Below are 27,298 nucleotides of genomic sequence, written 5' to 3' on the forward strand. Positions count from 1 at the left end.
TCAAGGGATAGAAGATCCTCCTAGAAAGAATCAAAAAGATATTCTAAAACTTATAGGACCCCCTAAACCACTTTGTGAGTTGGTGGAAAGGGAAACCCATGGAGCAAGAAACCTTCCTACACTGGTAAAGATGGAAATGAAAAAGATTAGAGACCTAAGATGCTAGGATTTGGTTATGATGAATATGAAGATCTAGATGACCCAGTTTTGATCCCAAAGAAGAGGACTAAATGCTCTCCTCCTTATAGGGATCTCCCAATGTTTCATGGGCTAGAAAATGAGGATCCGAATCTGTTGCATTTGAAAGAATATGGCCTTACTTGCCTTGTGAGTGGATTCGATGATAAACATCTGATGCTAGTATTCTCAATTACCCTAAAGGGAGATGCTAGGAAATGGTATTGGACCCTCTCGAGAGGGTCAATTAAATCATTTCAGGAATTATGTGATAGATTTTTAGATGAATATGAGATGAAGGTTCCCATGACCCAAGTCTTGGGGCAACTTATATGCAGATCAGACAAGAGCCATATACCTCTGTCAAAGAGTACACAAGAGCCTTTGATGACATCCTAAAGCTTTGGCTAGAAGATATACTTGAGTTGAACTCATTGTTAGTGGCTTGGAAATGAACACATAGTTCCAAGTTAGAATGAGAAATCCTAAGTCATTGAAGGAGGAAAAGGTTCAAGTAGATGATTATGATAGATATATTCAGAGGTGTTGGGAGATCTATTGGAGTTTTCCCTACACCCTTGAAATCCATAAGGATTGGCAAAACTTATCGAATGTTAGTTATGTTGGAGGTGCAAATGAGAGGCATACTACGGAGAATCCTGGCATTAACTCTATGATGATCCCAAGGCCCAGGAACAGTGGCATCCTAGTGCAACCAACCCTATGTTCCAAATCCATAAGCTAGATGGAAATTGGTGTAGACCTAATGAGGGGAGCGGCTTAGGGAAGTTACTATATGTCTACTCTCTACATCACGTGCATTTAAGGCCTATTTATAAATATCCTTATCTGCAAATATTTTATGAACAAAACATAACCCTTTTCTATTCAATCTATAAATAATCCCTTTATATTACACCCTTTTGTATGTAAAAAATAGTATTTTAAAAATACCTTATTTTGAACCCACGTGATACACACATATTCATGAGTAACTTACTCGAGGGGAGTGGAGTGGTTAAGTAACCCCTGAATGGTCCAAAATTGAAACAAATTTATGAGAAGAAGATGGCCCCCCAAAACATAGTTGATGCATGCTATCATGTGGAGGCCATCTCAACTATTGGGAGTCCAGGTGATAGAAAACCTAGGGTTTATGATGGGAAAAGACCCATTTAGGGTTGGATCTGGTAAAAGGATCTGATTTAGAGAAAGTGATAGATGGAAAGTGAGCCGGATGTGGTCATCATGACAAAATATAAAGATAGGAAAAGTGGTGGCATCCAATCAAGCCATGCCATAATAAAAAGGAGATGGGTCTAGAGGCCAAAAACCTCTAGAAGTGTGGCTAGTGCGTTAGATGAAAAGCAAAGAGTTCCAAGAGGACATACCAATCTGGTACCAATCCCCAAGTGGATGAGGCTAGAGGTCATAATGTAACATCTAAATGTGAAATATGCAGGATCTAGAGCATGGCAGATGCGAAAGCTATGGAGGTTGAAACAGGGAAAAGAAACTCATGAAGACATTGACCCTGACTAGGACAAATTGTTACACAAGTGAATTAGGTTCCAAGATTGGGACTTGGACTCATAAACACAATCTTTTGTATTGACAGTGACATGACACTTTACTGGAAAGGAAAGAGTACTATCATTGCATTAGAAAAAGAGTGCAAGTACAATGCTTTATAGGAATTGAGTGGTGGTACTTTCTCCTACTATGCATATGGGATTTTGGTCCTGAGCCCTCACTACTTCTCACAAAGGGACTAAAGTAGGTGTGATTGCAAATATCTCAACACCCCTCCTCAATCACAACAAAAAGTACAAAGTGTGTAGAGGATTTAGTGAAAGCAACACCTGCAAAGTGTGGGCACACCATAAACATGGCAAAAACACCAGAGGCTGTCACAGAAAAGGCTAAGTGTGGGTATCACAAACATGATGGACATCCAGAGGCTGTAGCAGGGACCTCACAAAGTGTACAGAGGCTGTAGTACAAGGATAATTGAGAAGTTTACAAGTTTATGTTTGAGGCATTAGGGCTAGAAAATACAAAACTAAAAAAGTCTATCTGAATTGAAGGACTGGTGAGGTTTGTCCTTCTCCTGGTGGTATTCTTCTTCCTTTTCTTCTTCTTTTGCTCCATTTTCTTCTTCTTCTTTGACTGCAACTAGATAGGCCTTTTGGGACCTCTTTCTGGCATGGTAGAACTTCTCGGTGTGTCCGGTCCTTTTGCAAAAGTCATAGAAGAGCTGATCCTTCTTGCCTTTGTACCTGTTGCCAACATATAATGCATGCTCATCTCTAGAGGTACTTGGTTCTTCCTTAGTTTTTATCTTCTTTTCCTCCTCTAATAGTGATGCCTAGATATCAACAAGTTCAAGATTTGGCATGTTGATTAAAGTTGTTGATACATTATTATATTCAGGAGGCAAACTCTTAAGTAGAACACTGATGCAAACATCTTCTTTCATTTTAATGTTGATTCCTGCAAGCTGGGTCAGAAGTCCTTCCATGTAATTTAGATTTGTGGCAAGTGATGTGATGGACATCATTTCAAGCCTGAAAAACTCAATTAGGAGACCATACTTTGATGATTTAGACCATGTACCGAACAAGGTGTCAAGTCTCTTCCATGTATCTTGTGAGGTCTCACAGTTATCCACATGGTGGATATAGCTGTCATCTAGCTCCAATTTGATAATGGCCTGAGCCTTATCATTGTTATTTTTCCAAGTGACAGCAAGATCTGCATCACGAGGCTTCTTTTCTTTTCCAGTGGTAATGGCCTAGAGGCCCTTCTTCATCAAGATCAATTTGATGCGAGTCTGCCATGTATGAAATCCGACTCCTTTGAAAGGGGCAGTTGGAGAATCTTTGCCCATGTTTGACTTGAGAGACCTGTAGCAAATTAGCTTCAAATGACTGAGAATAACCAGGAATGAGTTGATCTTTGTATGTGTCAAAAGACACAAGCAATGGCAGTGAAGTATCAAAAGATACTAATTTGAAATTTGATGTTTGTTGCTTGAGTTTGACTTGATGATCTTCAAGAACTCTTCATAGCGTTCCCTCCTTGATTATTTGATGGTTAAATACTTGCTGAAAACTTCATATTAGAGTGGCCTTGGCTTGGTTTAAGAGGCAGGAGAGAGAAAATGAAGGAAAAATGAGCTTAAAGGTAAGTGGCTATGGATGTCCTATCAAAACAGAGACCAGCAACTGGTAAATGAGCTCCTACACGCTCCACACATTGAATCTGCTCAAACCCTTTGAGATGGAGCACCCTGGCTAATGGATCTAACTCTCCCTAAGAGGGTTTGTACTCATTATGCTCGAGTTGAGAGATCTAAGCCTTCAAAGTGGTCGCTATCAAAACTGCACCCAGATTTGGGAAAATGCAAATGGGGGGCATGGTGTGCATCAATATCCTTGATTTTTGTGCCAAGAAGTTGCGCCTTGACCTAAAGAACAACTCTCAAGAAGAAAGCTTGAAGAGATATGGCCTGGTTGATGAGATATGGTTGCTCCAACAGAGATAGGTAGTTGCTCTCCACAGACACAGTTATGGCAGCAACTCTGAAAAGAGGCAGTACTGAAGCTATAGTTGCCCAATATCAATGATTGAGGTGCCAACAAGAAGCTTTGGAAGTCAAAAAACACTTCTCCAAAAGGAAGTTCAGAGAGATTTGGCCTAGGGAGAGAGATATGAAAGCTTTCAACTGACAGGGTACTGATGTCTATGGCTGCCATGGAAGCTTCATTGAAGGTAGGAATACAAATGAAGTTGGAGATAGGGTCCAGTACTCAAACTGAGCTGAGAAGAGATGGAAAGGAGCTGAGATGAGTGAAAGGAGAGTTGGGACATGCTAAACAGAGCTGTGATATCATGTGAAATATGTGGAATATAGAGCATGGCAGATGCGGAAGCTATGGAGGTTGAAAGAGGAAAAAGAAACTCATGAAGACATTGACCCTGACTAGGACAAATTGTTACACAAGTGAACTAGGTTCTAAGATTGAGACTTGGACTCATAAACACAATCTTGTGTATTGTCAGTGACATGACACGTTACTGGAAAGGAAAGAGTACTATCATTGCATTAGAAAAAGAGTGCAAGTACAATGCTTTATAGGAATTGAGTTGTGGTACTTTCTCCTACTGTGCATATGGGATTCTGGTCTTGAGCCCTCACTGCTTCTTACAAAGGGAATAAAGTAGGTGTGATTGCAAATATCTCAACACTAACAATGTGCACCACTTTGGGATGCAAAAAGGTGATCGGCCTAGTATTGAAACCCTACCTAGTTTTGGTTGTAACAATGAGGCATGCAATAATCCAAATAGGGAAGGGTTAAATGAGCCAAAATCCATTGATCTCTTTGTAGGAGAGGTCTTTGGGAAGTTGGAACAACCAATCTACTTGAATGATAAGACACTCGAGCCCAATGGGGTCATTCATTTAGCTAATCATACCCAAGAAGGAATAGCCCACATTGGCATTATATTAGTGAGAAGGCTTGGACTAGTAAATATACAAGAGTGCAAGATGAAAATTTGATGATCAGACTGCAGTGAGCTAGCTTGCATATGTGGCATGAGACTAGCCCTTGCATTTTGTGTCAATTTTTCTGTTCATCTTGGATAGTTTGATAGGACGCAATGTATATGTCAAGAAAACCATGTGCTTGATGAATTAAAATGATCCATTCTCTTAAGGCCAAGAGGGCCATGTATGTGTTTGGTGTGGGTGTGGTTAATGGTCTTTTGTCTTAGTGCTATACTAAACAAATTTGATGGAGTACCTAGAGCAAGCCTCTTGCTGCATTGAAGCTTCTTGTAGCCAAGTACATGTGTTGTCCTTCCTTTACAAGTTCTTTCCTTTTGTACTATATATCTATATGTGTGTGTGGGGGATTTTCCTCTTCTTTTGGGGATTGGTAAGTCAAGGCGTGGAGTCCTGAGGTTAGATTAGGTGTGTCTAGGGACCCACGTAGTTCTACCTCTTGTAAAGACATTGTTGCCCACTCTAAGAACTATTTTAGAAGGTAGTCCTATAGTGATCCTATTATCTAGCTTGCTAGGTAGCTGTCTTTAGGAGTTTCTATTAGTTGTGAGGTAGATAGAGAAGCCTTCCAAGTGAAAGAAAGAGAATAAACAATGAATATATTTGAAGATTGTCGTAAATGCAAGTGTTTAAAAGGGGGTTCTAACCCCTGAACAAAAGTAAAAGAAAAGAAAAGAAGGATATTTTCTAAGAGCAGATGCTCATTGCCTTGCAAAGGCTTGGTAGGTTCCTAGGGACTAGTTCGATGCCTTGTCTTCTGGGGGGTGACATCTAGCTAAAAAAATAGATAAGGAAGATTGGAGCAAAAATAAAAGTGAGCGCAAGAAAAAGGAATTTAGTATCATCTTACGAGGGCTTGGTAGGTTCTTGGGTACCAAGACACGACCTGCGGGCCGATGCCTTGTTCTCCTTGGGTCATTATGCTTAGCTCCCTCCTTTTTACATGCGTGAGTATCAAGTTGTGAATTACAAAAACATGATGACTCAAAAATATCTAAAAATGCAAGACCACGCTATATGAGTCCTTGCCTAGTGGGAGTTCGGTAGGCAGGTCTAGACCACCACTTAGGATAACTCCTTTGACGGTTCTTTTTAGCCTGTCTGTGTTGGAGTAGTTGGTTAGCGACTAGCTCTGGATTTTTTTCAGGTTATACTTGGCCTATCCCTTGTGGATCTTCATGCCTTGATTTGGTCAGGGGGTAGGGCGAGAGCTATTCTTGTGTTTTGTTGTGTATTCTTCTTTGAAGCATCTTGATGCTCTTTATGATTGTTGATGTGCAAGTTAGATCCATAGATTGGACAAGCTGAGTCGCCCTATCTCGTGGTCACCAATGAGAGTTGGATTTTGAGGCCCATTTTTTGAGTGAAAAAGTGGCATGGGAGGCATAAAAAGAGCACTTTTTCATGAAAAATGAGTCAAGGGGCGTGGATCAAAGAGCTGAGTTTTCCTAGATGCATTTCGACATCACGAATCTAGACGCAAGTCTCCATTCACCAATCGGAGGTTGTTTGACCCCCCATTTAATCCCCACAATAATTCGTGTTATAAAGTGGCTTTTGGATCCGGGAGCAAAAAAGGAGCACAATGGAGGCGAGGTTGATAGATGTCGATGCCACGAAGCCAGGAATCCAGTCCATTTGCGATTCCAAGCTAGTTTGGTCCTTCATTTGCTTGAACCACTTTCAAGAAATGTGAATATGAAAAAGTTGAACTGGTTCACTTTCAATAAGCTAGGGGCTTAATAAAAATAAAATTTTCTCTCATGAAGGGGGGGGAGAGGGGAGGCAAAACTTTTTTTTTGCCCCCTCAAATCCATCAATTTCCTGATTTTACAACTGTTGGAGCTCAGAGGAATGGTCAGGGGAACTGAGATAGAGAAATTTTTTGCTTTGCATCACCACAGACTGCGCAAAAAATCGTGCGCTGAATCAAAATCTTTGAATTCAGTCTTTCTCTCTCCTCTCTGCACCTTGTTCCCATGGCTTAATTTATGTGAGAGGGAGATGGGCTGAAGTGATAGATTTTGAACATGTGATGATGTTGGAGTGCTATGGAGCAAAATTCTAAAGTTGGGGATGCATCAACGGCTACAGAAGAGTGTCAGCCGAATCCCGACTTTTGAATACATGCGGATTCAAATTAAATAAAACAAGTAAGTTCTTATTTTTATCGTTTTATAATGAATCTTTCGTGCATAATTTGAGAAATGATTGAATATGATTTCTACTACGTGAAAAATTGGAATTTTTAGTTGATTCTTGCTATTCACATAATTAAAATAAAAATCGAGAAAACCCGCAATGCGAGAATTGTAGGATTTTAGAGAAATTGAGGGTTTTATGTGTTTTCATGGTTCTTTTGGTATTCACATGGGGTCATATGAAGTATAATGTAGTATCTTGGTTTATGCAAGCTCTACATGTTCTGAAATGAAAAAAAACATTAATAATAAGCTAATTCAAGAAAAATCAAGAAAAATAAAAATAAATAAATTTCACATATGAAAAATTTGCAAAAAATTATGAATGTGTCCGTGAATGTATGGTTGGGCTAGGGCATGAGGTTTAGCCTTACTATATCCCTATTTTTATATTAAAGTGTGTATTTACTGCTTTTTATATACGAAAAACACATGAAAAATACTCTTTATACCTACCAAGGAATATAATACCATAAAACGGTAGGGGGAAAGGGTTGTGGGGAGTTAAGAATCCATTGAAATATGATTTTATGTATATCTTGATATATCCGATTTGTTCATTTTAAGTGTTTAAAAAAGGATAGTAGCACAAATTACTTCCGTGCTACCTTAGCAACAACGACACATTGCGTTAGGGTGAAATAATGAAAATAATTCCCTGTGCAAAATCCACAGTGTTTGATTTATAAGTTTATATGTTTGTGCACTAGAAGGCATTCACCTTTGCATTGCATTACATATATATGGTATCAGAAAAAAAAATCCTCGATGCATTGCACTTGATTGTTATAATCATTATCCCGCATTGAGAGCGTAAGGAGTCCCATGTTGTAGGATAGTACGTTTGTTCCCTTTGGGGCATGCTTTGGTAAGGATTGAATTATATCCTAGAACAAATATAAAGAGAGGACTATGTTTTCCATGTGCTATATGTTTGGACGGTGCATCCTGGGGCTAATCCTTGGGGTGTAGGAGAGCTGTAATGGGGCCACAACAATCAGTTGGGGGTGGTCCCTCTATATATGATACGAGGTGCTAGACAGTTATCTATTTGGAAACTCTAATTGGTTGGAGTTGGGAAGAGATTCGTTACACTATGAGGAGTACAAATGTGTATCTAAGTTAGATTCGTGTGTGCAGTCTTCAGACACTCCTGGCCGCAAGGCTGTGGTGTGTTTTGGTTGAGCATAGAGGCCCAGATAAAGCCTTAGAGCTAGTGTCAGGCCCATTTTTTAATCCTAACATTGGTGGTTATTATGATCCTCACATGGCCATTGAATTATCACTTATTATATTTTATTTGTTGCACCTACCTACAACTAGCATAGTTATAGTGCCAATTGATTAGTATCATCAATTATGCATTGTTTGACTTAGCAGGCCACTTTCCTTTATGTTGTATCTTACCTATACTTTGTCTACAATTTATTGTGCATGAAAGAATAAGAAGAAACTAGCAAGAAGATGTTTTGGACTCCATCTCTCTTCTTATGTTCTTGAGTAGATGATGGCTCCAAGCTAATAGTGCCAATTGATTAGTTATAGTGCCAATTGATTAGCATAGTTATGTTTTGGACTCAAGAAAGTCCCCCCACCATGCGATTCGTTACATTTACTTAGGGAGATGATGTAGGGTAGGGTCTTTTATGGTCACATATGTAGGCATAATTGTGATCATTGATTTCTCTATACAGTGCCTTCCTCATATTGCTTCTCTTGTTAAAGCATTGTTGGCATTGAGGTAAATGAAAAGTAAAATCATTAGAGAGAAATTCTATAACAAGTGACTCAAGGAGAGAGCTCTAACTATAGGTGAGTCACGCTTCCTAGTACAATGGAACTAGTTGGTCAAGGCCATTAGATGTTGATTGCTTGAGGATCTCTATGTGCAGTGTAATGATTACGCATGCATATTTCTTTTTTCTCATTTTTGACTTTGTTTTGAATAAATATACAAGTATTAATACAATGAGGCTTTGAGTACTATGAGAACAAATGGAACATTAAGGATTAGAGGACCAATTTGCATAGAGATTTTGTCTTTTGTATTGGTTATCCATTAGATTAATATTGAGTTGAGAAAATTGAAGCATTGAACTTAATCGAGGACTTAATGGTGAAAAATTGTGGTGGTTGAAGATTAACCATGATTATCAACATGATTGGAATTTTTAGAGTGATTCACACATCCCTTAAGGAAGTAGAGGGTTGTGAGGTATAAGTCAAGGTATATGTTTTGTGAAAAATTTTAGGGCCCCAATATTCGTGGTTTCTTATATGCCTTAAGAGTAGTAGAGGCTCCTGACTACATGGTGACTTCAGTGTTTTTATGCTTCCAAGCTCTTCTCATATTCAACAATAGTCGTGTATGTCCTCTCATGTCAAATCATCCTTGTTTGTATTTATGGGCAGTAAGAATAGCCATGTATATTCTCTTATATCAAATCAGCTCTTCTTTTATTTACGAACATCTCTCATATTCAAGAATAGTCCTTTATATTCTCTTGTATAAGATCAACCTTGTTTTATATACATCAATCACGTCAAAAAGTAGCCCCAAATATGTCTTCACATCTACCCTATTTTTAACCAGTCTTGTCTTGCTTTATTTTAGGCCACTCTTGATTATAATAGTTTAACTCTACATGTCTCCTATCATATGGCAATTTAGCCCTTCCCTTCTTGATTTAATTTAGCCCTATACTACTAATGTTTCTAACCATATGGTTTGGCTTAGACACATTTTAACTTTCTTGTTGACAAAGGGAATCAAATAGGGGCAAGTTGACATGCAAGTCTTGTATAATAACATCAATTCTAGAAACTCATAGTGCAATAAACTCCAAAATGCAAAGTGCAATATATCAAGAACAACATCATTTGAACTAGACAAATCTTCCAAATATGTCTATCCATAGAGTTTTCATATCCTATCTTCAAAATAATATGACAATATCAGAACTCCAACCTCCTACCTCTTATTCAATTTTGGAAACTTTGTATCTAGCCACATCTCCATCATACAATAACATCAAAACTCCAATTGTAGTGCCTCTTGTTCAATTCTAGTAGCTTTGTATCTAGCCACTTTTCCATGACACATATATAGAAATAATTTACCTTATTCTCCATGCTTCCATCCATCCTCTTCTCTATTCTTTTTTTGAATACCACATTTCCACTCACTCCATCATCCTCCTTGAGAGTCCATAGCAATGTGTTGTCTGTATCCACCATTAGGAGCCACTCAGAAATGTATACTAGGGCCTCTGACACTAACTAGCCTTCAGCCATACTCTCTTCTAGATGAGCCCATTGTCGTATGAATCCCTTTAAGGGCTTCATGAGATGCTTCAAAAATAACATCTATTGGCTATACTCTAGTCTTGCATCCTTTAGTTTGTACTTTTTATAGAAAAAATGGGTAAGTACTTTTTATAGAAAAAATGAGCATGATCATGGGTAAGTACTTTTTATAGAAAAAATGGCTTTGGTGCTTCCTACCTTGGTAGTTGAATTGATTATGTCCTTATCATCTTCTATGAGATCCACTTCACCAAGTCTAATAACTCATAAAAGGTTAAACGTATCCCTAGAGGGAAAACCATGATTACAATTGGTAACAGGAAAATCACAATTTGAATGCATTATCTATCACATATCAATCCATAAGAGAAAATAGGAGAAGCCATCTTATGCCAATCATGGGATTTGAGTTGTGTTAGCTAGTGAGCCTTAGTAAACATGGTCCTAAGGGAGCATATCACACCTATGCGTGTTTGAGTAAATGATTTGCTTTACCATATGCTCCTCTTTGATGTACTATAATACGAGTAAGGTCAAAATTTTCATCACTCTACTACTTCCTTACATACTCTATGTCCTACTCTCTTCCTCTCTCTATTTTTCTTTTTTCCTTACCTACTCTCTTTGTCTCTTTCTCATATTAAAATATTGAGGATGCATGCTAGGGTGGATCACTAATGAGCAAGTAGACAACCATAATGAGACATAAGAATGACAAAAGAGAACAATTGATATTATTCAAGCATAATACAAGTACAATTGAATGAGAATGATAGATAGAATGAGTGTGGGGATGAATGCATTTTATAGGCTTACAATAGGTGGTATTGGTAGGTGAAAAAAGATAGAAAAGGACCATGGTATTCACCAACTGTGGTTTTAATAAACCATGCATATACAATCTAGTCTAAGGTTTTATTTGCAATGTGATTCTTTGCCTTTCTGTTCATTACAAAGGGGCTATAGAGTGGGAGTGATTGCACATTTCTCAACACCCCTCCTCAATCGCAACCAACAAAAGCATTGAGTATACAAAGGCTATCATGAGTAGAACCTATGGTAAGAACATTAGGAAAGTACACATTCAAAACCTAAAAAATTCTATCAAAAAATGAGCTACAGAAGATAGATTGGTGAGTCCTATCCTTTGCTCTTGAGTGTATTCTTCTTCTTCTTCTTTATTGTTGTCTTCATCTTCTTTGACTATTGCAAGATATGCTCTTTGAGATATTTTCCTAGCATGAAAAAACTTCTCAATATGCCTAGTTCTTTTACAAGAATCACAAACTATGTCCTTCTTCCCTTTGTCCTTCACATAGAGGAGTTGCTGGTGTCCTCTTGGGGTACATGCTTCTCCTTTGCTCTTGATCTTCTTTTCCTCTTCAAGGAGGGAAGCTTTGATATCCACTAGCTTTGGCTTTGGCATGTTGATTAATGTGGTAGACACATCTTCATATCTGAGTGGAAGAGTTTTGAGAAGTACTCCAATGCAAATGTCTTTATCCATCTTAAAGTTCATTCTTGCAAGTTGTGTCAACAAGCTTTCCATATAATTCAAATGAGTTGCAAGTGAGGTACTAATTTCCATATCAAGCTTAAAGAATTCAATTAGCAAACCATATTTGGAGGATTTTGGGTGAGCTCCAAACAAGGTTTCTAACCAATTACATGTTGCTTGAGAGGTTTCACAATCATCAACATGATGAATGTAGTTATCATCAAGTTTGAGCTTAATAAGCTTGAGCCTTATCATCATTTTTATCCCATATTAATGAGAGTGCATCTTCCCTTGGTTTCTTCTCTTAACCACATGTGAATGACCACGAGCCTTTTTTCATCAGGATGAGTTTGATCCTTATATGTTGCCATGTGTGAAACTCGACACCTTTGAATCAACATGAGAGAGTGTTATAAGATCTGAGATACATGCTGGATCTTCTTACATACTTAAAAGATATATGGTGAATATTATGCTGGTGCACAGAAAGAACAGATGAGAGAAAAGAAGATGTAGAGAGAGAGAGACAGAGAGAGAGAGAGTTTGACAACACACTAGGGACTCAAATATGGGCCAGTGCCCCCATTGTGGAGTTATATTATTGACAAGGAGCAAGCTCCTCTATTACATATAAAGCAGTTCTTAACTTGTAGATCTTGGAAACAAGATCATGGTTCCTTGCATGGTATACAACCGACTAACACTTGCACAACTTGGAAGTTGGCACCTTTTGATCCTTCTTGAGTCTCTCCTTCTCTCCTACACAATATGTGTAGGGCTCTCCTATTGGAGCATGATTTCAGTAGAGTTTCCACAGCACTTGCACCTTCTCTCCTACACAATATGTGTAGGGATCTCCTCTTGGAGCTTGATTTCAATAGATCTTCCGCAACACTTGCACCTTCTCTTCTCCTCTTGGAACTTGATTTCAACAAAGCTTCCACAACACTTGCACCTTCTCTTCTCCTCTTGGAACTTGATTCCAGTAGAGCTTCTGTAGCACTTGCTCCTTCTCTTCTCCTCTTGGATGCATCCAAAGTGATACTTCCTTCACCTCCCCCAGCCTCCCTTTTTCTAGGCTCCAAGAGCTTCTCTTTTTGGAGAGAGACTTGAGTGCCAAGATTGGAAAGGTTGATCTTCATGCAAGATGTGGTTGTTCCAAGACCTACTCTGCAACACAAATTTTGAGATATCTCTATGTGCGTTGCTCGGATGGTTTGGAAAAATGTCCAACACAAAATTTGTAGATCTTGCCATTGCCGATAACCCATGCGGGCCATTTTTAGAGATCGACTTTCTATCTCGAGATTTTTGAAAAATGGATTCACCATGTCTATTTTAAGAAAAGCAACTTTTTAAACTCTACTCTTAATTTATGTTCCATGCAACCACCTTGAGCCATAGATAAGGACAGTTCATTATATTGCCTTGGGCCTCAACCTTAAGATTGAAAGCTTATGTCATCTTAGACCTTAGAAAGAGAAAATCATTTCTCTCCTCACTTCCAAAGAATCACGTTTCTCATCTTTCTTAGTGAGAGAATTACCTCTCTCGTTTTTCTTAGTGAATGACTCACTTCTGTTCTTAATTCATTAAGAGAGAAAATACCTTAAACCTTGACCTATAAGGTAGAGGATCATCCCAAATAAATGCAATGCTCATTACACACAAGTAAACGTTCCCAAGCTTCCCTGGATTATGCACACATAAATACGTATACACAATGCTAATGCACTTCCTCTTCTTAGAACTCAATCCATCTTCATTTATGTGTAACTCTTTTGTTCTTGTGTACACTCTTACACTTTACAAACACTTCCTTCCCCCTTCATAACTTGTACTACATGTACTAGATATCCCCATCACAATGCTATAATCACCCCATTGAGTGATGCACTACAAATACTGGTCTCTAAATGGTCTCATGGCCATGCGAAATCATCATCAACACTTAAAGAAAAGTGAGTCATCAATTTATTGACATAAATTTACTAAATAGAGAATGTGTAATAATATAAATTTACTAAATAGAGAAAGCATAATAAGTAATCAATTTAGTGACATCCCTTTGGCTTCTAAACAGTTGACCTCAAGTATAGAGGGGATATATAGTCCTTAAGAAGATCAGGAAAGTCTTGTAATTCTCTCTTAGATCATAAACTGAGCGTCCAATGGGGGATAATTCTTAAACTTAACTAGATACTTCCATAATACCTTACCTGACCTTAGAGTATTGTCATGATTGTGTAAAATTATTTCAAGCACAAGGAACTCTTTTGTTTCTTGTATGTCAAGTAAATCTTCCTTGATTGGTTCCATTGGAGGTTCTCCAATATAGGGACGTAGAAAACTTATATGGAAAGCATAATGAATGTTTGAATGACTTGGTAGATCCAAACAAAAAGCCACATCGCTTATCTTATCTGTGATCTTAAAAAGGCCATAATAGCGATTAGAAAGCTTAACCACTTTACCCTTTTGACCTTTCTACTTCTTCAAGCGAGCCTTCTCAAACTTAAGAAGAACATACTCTCCCAACTTGAGATCTAACTTATCAGCTTCGCGTTTATGCTTCTCTTGTGTCCTGTAGATAACAGCTTTTACTTGAGTGAAAGTTGCATCAATGTCTCTAACAAACTCATCTGCTGCAAAGATCTTATCCTTTGTAAGAAGAATGGGTGGTAAATGAGGCTTACCATAGATGATCTCAAAGGGTGCCTTACTAGTACTAGAGTACACCATGTTATTGTATGAAAACTCTACTAAAGGTAAATTCTTTTCGCATTCTCTTTGATTATCAAAGACATAGGATTTCAAAAGGTCCAGAATAGTAGAATTAGCACTTTCACTCTACCCATCCGTTTGAGGATGATAAGAGGATGAAAACTTTAAATGAGTCCCAAGGTTCTAAAAGAGAGCTTGCCAAAAGCGGTTGGTCATGCAGGGATCCGATCACTTATAATGGACTTAGGCATGCCATGATGCTTGAAAATATGAGCAATGAATAGCATATGATCGGCTTTGATTATCTTTCGCACAGGTATAAAGTGAGCTTGCTTAGTGAATCTATCAACGATAGTCTAGATTGCATCGTTGCCTACTTGTGTGTGAGGAAGATCCATGATAAAGTCCATGGCCATACTTACCCAAGGCTCATTGGGAATAGGTAATGGCTTCAGTAGACCAGTTAGTTTATGCATGTCATAGTTTACTTTTGGGCATATCTTGCACTCGCAAACATATCTTTCAATGTCAGCTCTAAGAGTGGGCCAGAAGAAATATCTTTCCAATGCTTGAGTAGTGGGTAGAATACCCCTATGCTTAGCATATGGAGATTCATGTGCTTCATCCATTACCTTGTGTCGCAATGGTAATGCTACACAAATTTCTTTGTGATGATACAAATAACCATCTCGAATTGTGTAAGGTGTAATCGGCTGACCTGAGAGTTGATCCCGTATGGTTGAGAAGTCAGAATTAGTTGCCCACATTTTGGGTAAATCCATGAACTCATTATGGTAAACATTTGTGATTTCATTCACTCGAGATCACCGTGATAGAGCATCTGCTACCACATTCTTGGTTCTAGATGTGTGAAGGATTTGAAAGTGAAACATAGATAAGAACTTTGCCCAATGCATCTATTTCTTTGAGAGCTTCTTGTGAGATTGGGGAGATTTTTAATTCAAATTAGAGGGAACAAAGCCCTCTTACAGATGATCTATAGGGTTTACTCCCAAATGTAATACAGATTTTTGTAATAGGATCTTTATGACTGTCCTACTTGACTGTGACAAAAAACACTGCATGTCTCTTAGTGCAAAAGCATTATATGGATGAGTCATATGCTAAGAGGCTTGATCAACAACATGAATAGTATTCTAATCATATTAAGCATTATCCCAAGCATCATTGCATGTCCATTTTCTCTGTTATCAATGCATAAGTGAATTTATTACCATACATATCTTCTAACTGCATGCACTTCAAGTGTCATACATGGGTGCCATTAGCATTGAAAGGGTGTCCAAGGGGGATCATTACATCAAGGGAGGTGGTGATCATGGGAAAGTACCTACACTTGCATACAAGTATCAGGCTCCACATCAACAGGAGGTGGGAAAAGTTTCCCCAGGCCGGGTTGTGCACCCTGTAATATTCCCAACCGTGAATATTGACTTCCCGCACACTGCGTACCGTAAATATTGACTTCCCGCACACTGCGTAAACCTTGTACAAAGGTTATCCCACATATTGGATCTACCGGCAGTATAATGTGTAACCTGCACGTGAGAATTCGAGACCATTCGCATTGGAAAAAGCAAGCCGAGGTTCAAAATCAAAATTCCCGCGTAAACACCCTCTTGGGAGGGGCAATTTTGAATATTCAAGGCAAATTTTTTTACTTTAATCCCTTTTCCCCAGCCGATGCATGGCTGGAGAAGAGGGAGTGTGGGGGGATGGCCCATGGATGAGTCGTGGCCTGCATGGGAGGGGGGGAACCCATGCACTGGCCACGTGTGTGGAGGCTTTCTCTTCCCTCCCCCCCCTTGCCTATATGAACTCCCGTTAGGGAGAGAAGAGGGAGGAAAAAAAGGGACGATGCTGTGAGAGGAAGGAGGGGACGCTGCTGCCCTGCCGTTGGGGAAAGGAGGGAGACCAGGGTGCCGTCGCCGCCGTGCAGGAAGCCGCCAGCCGCCATAGTCCGCCGCCACGGTCCGCCAGGCCGCCACAGCCCGCCGCCACCTCGCCTTGATCACGACCCCCCCCCCCCCCCCCCCCCCCCCGACGTTGCTGCAGAAGCCTAGAAGCTTCTTAGAAGCTTCTAAGGGGGCTTTCTTAAGCCCCCTTCCCACTAGATCCCCATAAGTCCATTCATACCCCCCCCCCCCCCCCCCCGGGACTTTGAAGAGAAGAGGAAGAAGCTATAAAGCCTTCCGCAAGATCCTTCGTAAGAGGCTTCCCGTAATTAGACTTCAAAGGCCACAAGCCATCCGTGAACCCATTCCTAGCCACCCGGTTTTTCCTAAAGAACTCATAAATCCCTCTTCCCCAAGCACCATTTATCCAAAGTCCCGCAAAGGAATCTCCTGCGTACGAGGGAAAAAGGCAAAGGTCTGGAGGCTGCATACCAAGGCAAGTCAATTCATAGACCGCAAAGGCAAACCAGAAGCCGAAACCACGCCTGCGATGGCCCCAAAAAAGTCACAAAGTGCGCCTGCGGGAGGTTCATCTCCAAGCATTCAAGTGGATATCTCCCCGAGCCTACAAGTCCAGGTTTTTTCGAGTTTATTCTCACACAAAGAAATGTTTAGGCACGCTTAATTCCATAAGGGAGAATGCATTTTACGCTTATTTTTAATGCATGTGGTAGCGTTAAAAATACATTTGATAAATTATCTCTTTAAACATTAGACAAGGTTGATGCATGTCATGAAATTGAAACAGTTGCATTTCCAGAGTTGTCCGCCTTAGAAGACTAGCTACATGTTGCTATTTTGGAACATTATCAAAGTAATGAGTCTAAACATATAGGGCAAAGAAATGAAATTGATAAGTGCATTTGGTTACTAGACATGGTAGGAATAAGCGTGTGCCGCATTTTAGGCAACATCTTCCTTGTAATGATTCATGAGGAAAAGTTAACACCCATAAGATATTATCCGAAAAGAAATATAAGAGTATGAAAATGATCTTATGGACTTGCAAGTAGCATGTAACATGGAATAAGTTAACACTAGCTTTAGTTTGGTATGAACTTCATTAACTACATTGTAGCTAGGGGAAAGTTGCGTGTTGCATAGTCATCATGCAGAAATTTCATTCATCAGGAGCCGTATTTAGGAAAGGTCGCATGGTTTATCAAAGCATGAGATTCTAAAGTGTAGACAACAAGGTTGTAGGCATGGTTATTTGATGTAAGTCCTAGTAGGTCCTAGGAAAGTTAGTATCCAGATTATCATGCATTTTTACTATACCAAGGAAAGATAGAGTTATTGTGAACCATGTGATGCGTAGAAGCAATGAATCACATGTTTACATGTATTGCGGTAGTTGCAACTATTTTTCCTCCTTTAGATCTACTTTATTATCTCTAGGAAGGATTCATCCTTGTCGCGAGACAAGCATAGTGAATTACCCAAATCACCTAGTCACAAAGGATTCACATGGGTATGGTTCAGTCAATACGATAGATACCCCAAACATTAACTAGGGATTAGCACGTTAAGGACTCGGCCAAGTTTTCCCATTGTCGCTAAGTCGAAACCTTCAAACCCAATAGTCCTAACCATATTCCCAAAAATGTTGAGCTAATTGGATGCTCATGTAAACAATAATCTAGGATTCCTACCTTAAGGACCAAGCGTTCAAAATGATGAAACTCGAATTGAGTTGGATCCCTAGGACTAAACATTGTCGATTTAGTGAAATTAAGGATGGGGTGGGTAAAAAGACACCCTAAATCCTCCTTCTCTTCTGAAGTTAATTCCGTGACCTGAATACGCCATTCATTAAGGGAAATGATCTTTTGGAATGGAGACAACACTTGTGCAATAAGTTGCAACGTCACTTAGCCTTGCGGGTTGATCGTAAGAAGTTTTGCCATTCCTTGGAATAAGGTTGGCAAGTTCTTGCGCAAGTTTAACTTGCAAGGGGAAAGGGTAGTCATCCTCTTGCTCTATCCTCATTAGGGAAAATTTGCCAAGTTAAGGGGAAGCTAAGTATTTGCTTGGACGCAAATGATTAGTCAATAAACTAAAGCGACATGGTCGCTGGAATCTACCATTAACAGAACCTAAAAGTATTGACAGGGTATGACCCTAACCCAAAGACGATAGGAATCTTGCTATGTTGCAACTGATTCCGGATCGAATGCGGGATGCATTCGGAGAGAAGGAGTCATTCCTTAACAGTTTGCCAGCTAAACGACCACTGGAGTTGATTGTGCTTGTAACAGTTTAGAAAGCACTGTTTGCATTGTTTGCTCAATGAACTAAAGGATGAAAAGATATCTAAATACTTCAGGTTGAAGGCCTGAAGGGAGAGGTAGCTTCAGTTATCCCCGACTGCCTGCCTGACCCTAACCAAGGGGGTTGTTGACCGCGCCGGGAACGTGGACCAAACCCGCCGCGAGAGGTCTTTCCGTTGAGCTCTACTTGGAGCAGGAGGACGCTTGGGTGCCAGGGGGGGCTCTGGCCGTAAATCCCTCGCCTTCCGGGTCCTGCACAAGAGGCTAACGTGACTCGGGATTGGATCTCAAGGCCCGCATACTAGTCTACGGGCAGAAGCTTGGAATAGTGATCCCTGGTGGATTACTGGATAGCCTTCGGGCGGATTATGAACAAGCCTACGGGCGGAACTCCTTGTATTTCAAAGATAAAAGGATAAAATGATAATAAAGAAGTTGTTTGACATTGTTTTTCTATGTCACGTGATAAGATTACGTGAAGGAACCAGTGTTTAACAGGGGTAATCAAAGAAGCTGTTTGTTATATGTCAAATTAATGTGTTAGGTAATTACATAACTAAAACAAACCGAGGAAAGTGCAGAGGATGGACCATGGGTCTGTCCTATGGATGGGTGGTCCCGGTTAGCCAGGAACTTTTCTCAAAAATCTCGAAGAGCAGCGGGAGGTTCATCGAAAGCAATGACCGAGAATTATGTTTTACCTAATTTACGCTGTTTTAGGGAAACGGAATGGGACTATGCTTTATGGCAGAGAGGTTGAGTTTTGCATCCCTCTCGTTCCCATTCTCCTTGAACCAAGTGCAGCGTGATTCCGCTTCGGACCTGGCGTTTCTGCGTAAAGTAGTTCGCTCGGGTCTGATGCTAGTTGCTGCTAGCTAATGACCAAACAGGAAAACCCAAATTCAGGTCGATCCTAAGTGGGAACGGCCAGGATACTTCCGCTACGTGGCAGACGCGGGAAGACCTAGATCGCAAGTCCCGTAACATTCCATGGGAGTGCCGGGCGGAGCTTTCTAGACATCCTTTCCGATGGACTGCTAAGACGTGTCCGGTATGATTCTAGGGGACACGTTACACACCCCTTTAGGGTCTTAAGTGGCAAGTGGTAAGGGAGGGTCACCTCTCTTTTTCTTACCAACTTGCCTAGCATTAGCCTTTTTCCTTAGCCAAAGTATACATGAGAGATATTTTTATTAAGAAATTAGCATGAGATGTATTGGAAAGGAAACATTGGGTTGTTTCATGAGATGCAAGGAATGAGGGGTTACCTTGGCAATCCAGTGACTCACTCGCTGCTACTTACCCCACTTACAAAGGTTATTACTAACTTTGAGGCTTATCCAAGGCACACAAGACAAGGACATGGGTTAGTGTTAGCCAATACAATTGATTCAGGATTATTATGATACATGCATACAATAAAGATTGAACTAGTAAGCCTATCCAATCTTTAATCTCTCCAACAAAGGGATTAAGCTCAACAAGTGGATAAATATGAGAGATTAAGATGTAATATTCCGATTTTCTAGAAACATGCATGAACCACCTCTAGAAGGCAATGCCAAAAGGATAAGTCATGAGGATAATTAAATGATTAATGAATTTTCTTTTTAATAATCCCTCTCTCCTCCAGCTGACGGTCGTGCTGGAGGAGAAGGGAATAGCAAGGGGTGAGCAAGCTCCTTGCTGGAGCTTGCTGAAGGAATGAAGCATGTGAGATGCCGTGTGGGGGAGGGAGGATCCCCCTTCCCTCACCTATATAAGTAGATAGGGGACATAGCTAGAGGGGGTGGTCGCTGTCGTGGAGCGAGAGTGGGAAGCCATCAAACTGTCTATATGCTACTGTAGAAGAGGAGAGGGCTGTGAGAGAGGAAGAGTTGGAAGCCATGCTTGCTGCCGTGAAGGAGGGGGCCATCAGACTATCGACACTGCCATCGAGAGGGAGGGGCCAAGCACTACTGTCTTCCTTCAGCCCCACTGCCACAGGGAAACACGCCGCCGTTGATCTGTTGCCATTCCTTTCCACCACGTGGGCTTCCACGTTTCTTTTCAGAAGCTTTAGAGCTTCTTAGGAAGCTTCTAAAGCCTCCTAAGCGGCCCCCCTTCGTGTGGGCTCTTTAAGCCCCTTTTTCCCCCACACAAAATCCTCTCTTTGAGGTCCTATAACACCTCTTCCTTCCCCCCTTTTTTCCCCCTTTTGCCCACCTAGTGCATCCTAAGACTACCCCCCCCTCAAGATCAAATAAAAAAAGCTCCATTCCCATGGCTTTAATAAGCCTTACCCTCGAAAGAATGTAAACCCCTCCCTTCTTGGGGTCTAAAACCCTCCCCGTGGGTTTTCCCCAAACCCGGAATTCAAAGGGCCTTAATCCTTGCTTGTGGTCTCCTTCAAAGCCCCTTTCTATGTCGTCCCATCCAAGTTTTTATAAGCCCCATTAAGTTTTTTCCCCCTCTCATTCTTACACAAGGGTTCATCTTAACCTCGAGGTCCCTTAGAACCCCCTTCCTATTGACCTTCGCAAAAACACCCTCTTTTTCCCCTTTTTGGCATACCACAAAGTTACTTTCTTTTCCCCTTTCCGTGTATACAATTTGCACCGGAGCTTCTACAAAAGGAAGGAAAAAATTTCATAAAGGATGGTGGAATTACAAAAGGGAGTTTCGCGTGCAAAGGAGACGGCCAAGGTCATAAATCTGCATCCAAGACGATAAGGCTGCATTCGCGATGGCTCCTAAGAAAGCGGAAGGCACAACCGCAGGAGGATCGTCTCCTAACATCCATGTGGACATTTCACCACAAGTCCAGGTTTTTCTTCCTAAATTTGATTAAACGTCATAATATTTTAATTATGCATGGATTATTTGAGGAATAAGGATGCATGTTTTTTTTTTCATTTGAAAATACTTTGGCTAATAGATTACAATTGAGAAATTCAGTCATTAGTATTTTTCAATAAAACAAACAAAATAAAGTGAGCATAAATACATTTCTAGCAAGTGGTTTTTATGCATTGCAAACAAATGAAATTAGATTAATTAATGTCCATTTTTACAAAACGGAATTATGATAGTACACTTCAGCATGGAAGGAATAAACCACATATCACATTATCGAACATGTCTTCTTCAAAATAATTCGTTATAGAAAGTTGCTAGAAACCGTAGAAAATTGCTAGGGCTGCATGAAAAAGATTTAACTCTAGGCAAGTGGCCTAAAAACTTAAATCAACGAAAGAGTGTGTAAGTTCAAGATACGACAATTTCATTCGGAAATGAAAGTAGAAGAAGGCTTCATGTTTTAGCTTGAATCTTGTTTGCATATTATGGGATGATCAATTGGAATTATGCCTATGCTTTGATCTTAACCTGAAAAATTAGGGTTTGTAAATCAACTTATACGTAGACAATGAATCATGCTCAAGACCAAACAATTTAAATTGGTTTAAACCTAAACGCCTAAAAATGCGAAGTACTTGTTTAGGAAGGGTTAATTCAATACAATGTATCCCAAAGAGCTAACTAGGATTTAACACGTTGAGAACATTACCTAGTCGCTCGTATTACCAAAGCTGAAACTGCTATACCCTAAAAGACTTGCCTACATTCATGCAATGTAGGGACATTGGAACATACTTGCGAGAAGTGATCTAGGGTTTTTCCTAAGAATCTCTCGCTAAAAAGATGAATTTTAGAACCCTAGGACCGACAATTTTGGCCTAATGCAATCAGGAATAGATTGTTATATCTAATCATGATACCGTAATTAGAAGACACCGTTGATGGGTAGAATAGTCCCATAATTTGATGCGATACTTGTGCAACAAGTTGCAGAGTCACATGATCTTGTGATTTGATCACAAGGGAATGGCCAATTCCTCGGAATGAGATTGGCAGATTCTTACGAAAGTTTATCTTGCAAGCGGATAAATAATTGTCCTGATTTAGTACCTTTCTTGGGTAAAGATAATCGCTTGGAAGCAAAAGACCAATCAATAAATTGGAATAATATATGAACTTAAGGTATTGATCAAGTTGGGTTAATAGGGTACGGCCCTAACCCACGATATAGGGGATCTTGCTAAGTCACAATTGATCCCGGATTGAGTGTTGGATGCATTCGAAAAGAAGGATTCACTCCTTAGCAGTTGGCCAAAAATAACGACCAATGGAATTGCTTGTGCTTGTAATAGTTTTAAGAGCACTGTTTTGCTTTGTTTACTCAAAGAATTAAAAGGTAAATGGATATCTAATGCTTTAGGTTGAAGGGTGAAGGGAGAGGCAGTTTTAGTTACCCTCAACTGCCTGCCTGACCCTAACCAAGGGGGTTGTTAACCACACCGGGAAGGTGGACCAAACCCACCGCGAGAGGTCTCTGCGTTGAGCGCTACTTGGAGCAGGAGGATGCTTGGGTGCCAGAGGGGGCTCTGGCCGTAAATCCCTCACCTTTTGGGCCCTTCACAAGAGACCAACGTGACTCAGAATTGGATCTCGAGGCCCGCATACTAGTTTACGGGGGCCGAATCTTGGATTAGTAATCCCTGTGGATTGTTGGGTAGCCTTCGGGCAGATTATGGATAAGCCTACGGGCTGGACTTTATGTATTTCAAAGATAAATGTGATAACCTGTTGAAAAGGAACTTGTTTGACATTGTTTTTCTATGTCAAGTGCTATGATTACATGAAGAAACCAGTGCCTAACGGGCTAATTAAGGAAGCTGATTGATACATGTACAACTAAATGTGTTAGGTAATTAAATAACTAAAACAACCTGAGGAAAGTGCGGAGGATGTGGCCATAGGTCCATCCTATGGATGGGTGGTCCCGATTGGCCGAGAACTTTTCTCAATCATGATGGACAGTGAGAGGATCATTTCAAAGGACACGAACAGAAAAAGTAAATGATCCCGATTTACGCTGTTTTAGGGTAACGGAATGGGACTATGCCTTATGGCAGAGAGGTTGAGCTTTGCATCCCTTTTGTTTCCCATTCTCCTTGAACCAAGTGTAGTGTGAATCCACTTCGGACCTGGTGTTTTTGCGTAAAGTAGTTTGCTCGAGTTCGACGCTAGTTGCCATTAGGAAATGACCAATAGGGAAAATCCTAATTCAGGTCGGTCCTAACTGGGAACATCCGGAATGCTTCCACTACATGGCAAACGCGGAAAGCCCTAGATCGCAAACCTTGTAACATTCCATGGGAGTGCCGGACTGATCTTTCTAGACATCCTTTCCGATGGACTGCTAAGACGTGTCCTGAAGATAACAGGTGGACACATTACATAAGATCATATTGTCATACCTCTTCAGTGCTTGTAGAAGATGGTTGAAGCATAGCTCATAATGATGCTCGTTTGCTCCATCAAGCAAGCTCAATTGTTTGGTTGGGGCATTCCCATGGAAGAAGAATTCAACATTTGAATGCTTCCACTGATGATGAGGGTCCTATGCTTGTTCTCGAGCTTGAACTTCAAAGATGGAAAGCTTCAAATGAAGCTTTCATGGGTGCCCACAAGAACTCTCTGCATGCTGAGCTCCATGTCTTCAATCTGGGTAAGAGAGGTCATTCAAGGGGGCTAAAGGGCTTGTGAGGGATTGAACTCTCAAAGATAGGGCGGATTGGCCTGAGTTCTAATGGTCTAAGTTAGCTTTAGTTGAAGAGTCCATGGCTACCCAAACTGTCTACCATCTTGGAGGTTGATTCTCAAGGCCAAGAGTGTCAATAAGGAAGAGAGAGGAGTGTTGAGTCAGTATCCATGAGTGGTAGGAGTGCCAAGGGATAGTAGGAGGGGGAAGGGAAGAGAGTTGGATTAGGCAAGGTAGCGAGCACAAAATGTAGTGAAAATTGGGAGGGTTGCCTTGTAGGCTTTTGGGTAGGAGCACCCCCCCATCCCATTGCATGATCTGCACCTAGCGGAGTCAAGAACAAGGTCCTAGGGCTAGCTAATTCTAGGGAGCAACCTCAAGCAAGATCTTGAAGGTTGTGGGGGTAGGCAGCCATGGTGGCAGCTTGCAGCAGAAGAGAGAAAAGGGGGCTGAGGAAAAAAAATAACTAGGGTTTTTGTCCTCTTCCAACTTCTAGAACTCTAAACTTGGTGTGGAATCCCTAAAATTTGCATGAAAATAAGTGACAACCTACTATTTAAACCATTTTACCTCCAAATATGTATGATTCTCAAACTATAGCTCCTGCTTGCTCCTAAAATCTAACGGTAACTATAGTCCTTCTTATTGTACATGTAATTGTACCCTGAGTAACTAGGGTTTTTGGGATTGGAAAAGGAAGAAAGGGGAAAGAAGAAAAGGACCAAAGCCTAAAGCTCCGATACCACTTGCAATTAATGAAGCTTAGAGGAGAGAGGAGAAGAGCTTAAGAGAGAGAACAGGAGCAAGAAGAAGAGAAAACAAGACTAGAAGTGGAGAGAGAAAGACGGAAAAGAGGAGAGAAGGAAGGAGGAAGCCATGGATGCTCAAGATGAAGGTGAAGTGTATGTTCTTGATAATAATTGGTTGCCTTAATCTGGGACTCTTACACCTTATATACCCCAATTAGTGTGATTGGGTGTCTAACCACTAGTTTCTATGTATCTTTCTTATTACAATGCTCATCCTAATTAATAGGTTCTTTTGCTTGGGCCAATGGATTAACAAATTCCTACAAGGGGGAAATCCTAAGTGTGCTGTATTTTTAAATAAAATGTCGATATCCTTTAAGATTTTGATTTGTTAGAATGGGATAGATATTTCACTTTTCCTAATGTGAGAAACTTACCTAAAACAAGGAAGGCGACAACTACTTCACAACAATTCTTTAGTAAAAAACATGCTAGTTAACTTTGCTACACAAAAAAAGAATCGATTTCAACTATGTAATAATAAATAACATAAGATACACCTATTTCTCCTTCTAACTTGATTGCCCTAGTCAAATCATGGTTGATATCAAATAAATGGCCAATTACATTTTACTATCACAAGGCTTAGTGCATTACAAATATAAGATTTTAGATTAGTAAGAAGAAACATTTTGTAACACTATATTAGGAAATTCTTGAATTTCCATGCACTTTGGGAACCCGCAATACCTCTATAAATTGAGCACATGGTTAAATCTTATTGTCTTACTTAAAGGTGGACTGTACACTAAATGCTATATAGGCTACCTTCCAAAGTCCCACTTTCAAATATGGATCAAGATTTAGCCATGTGGTCAAATATTTATCACTTATTTGAAATTGTGACTTCAAATTCTCTATTATGGTGTTTTGTAGAATATTATAAGAAAAAATTCTATGAAAATGGGCTAGAAATGAATCACATTAATAGGTATTGCTAGGATGGGATCAAGTGATTGCTTAGATTAAGGCCTCCGATACTGCATTACATAACATGTTGGCCATTTAGTAAACATAGTAATAGAGAAGCAAGTAATAAACAACAAACATGTTCAAATGTGGTTTTTTTTCAATTCCCTACTTAGGCATTTGGGGATTGAATTCCTTGGTTACATGAACTATAATTCCCTACTTTAAAATGTGGGAAATTAAATTCCCTATGTATATATAGGGAATGCATATATAGATACCTAAGACTCCCTAATATGATATGTGGGGAATGGAACTCCCTAGATGTAAGGTGGCAATACATACATTTTTATAAAGGATTTCATACTATGGGAAGTTGGGAATGCATACGTACATACATAGGAAATATGAGAAAATTCCATACATTTCACAAGTTTTCCTATGTAGAAACTTCTCAAAATCTCATTGATGTGCATGCCATTATGAATATTCAATCAAAGATATACAAGCTTGATCAAAATTGATCCCATATTTGTTAGATAATATGGTAACAATATTATGGATCCTTCATAGTGTCAAGAAGGTGTGCTACCAATTACTTTTGTGGAATCGCATCACTAGCAGTAGCAACAAGTTGATTGATAATGTTCTTGAATGATTGGATATGTATTGTCATAGAAGTTCTAGTGTTGTATTGTAACTCAATGAGCTGACTACGAAGACAAAGTACTTTTGTAATAGATTTATTCTCAAAATTTACAATCAAATACTCTCATATAGCTTGTGAGATTGAAAGATTACATACATCAATTATAAGAGATTCTTGAAGAGCAAAAAGAATATATCAGTGAGCTACTTTATCAGGTTTGACCCACTCATTATAAATAGTTTGCCACTCTTCAAAGATAGGTCCTTTAGTTTACAAGGGCATTATCATGAGCCTGATCAATTGGTTGAGGTAGACATTCATAATTACTAAGAAAAATATCATGAAAGTCATCGCCTTCAAGAATTACTAGCATCTTTGTTGAAGTATTCGCAATCACATCTACTTCTGTCCCTTTGTAAGGAGTAGTGAGGGCTCAGGAGAACCAAAATCCCATATGCACAATAGGAGAAAGTGTCACCACTCAATTCCTCTAAAGCATTGTAATTGCACTCTCTTTCTAATGCAATGATTGTGTTTGTGAGCCCAAGTCTATATCACTGTTCACACACAAGATTGTGTTTATGAGTCCAAGTCTCAATCTTGGAACCTAATTCACTTGTGT

Source organism: Lygodium microphyllum, chromosome 3 (assembly GCF_053477565.2).
Source record: "Lygodium microphyllum isolate KBCC chromosome 3, Lygodium_microphyllum_v1.1.10, whole genome shotgun sequence".
Classification (NCBI taxonomy): domain Eukaryota; kingdom Viridiplantae; phylum Streptophyta; class Polypodiopsida; order Schizaeales; family Lygodiaceae; genus Lygodium; species Lygodium microphyllum.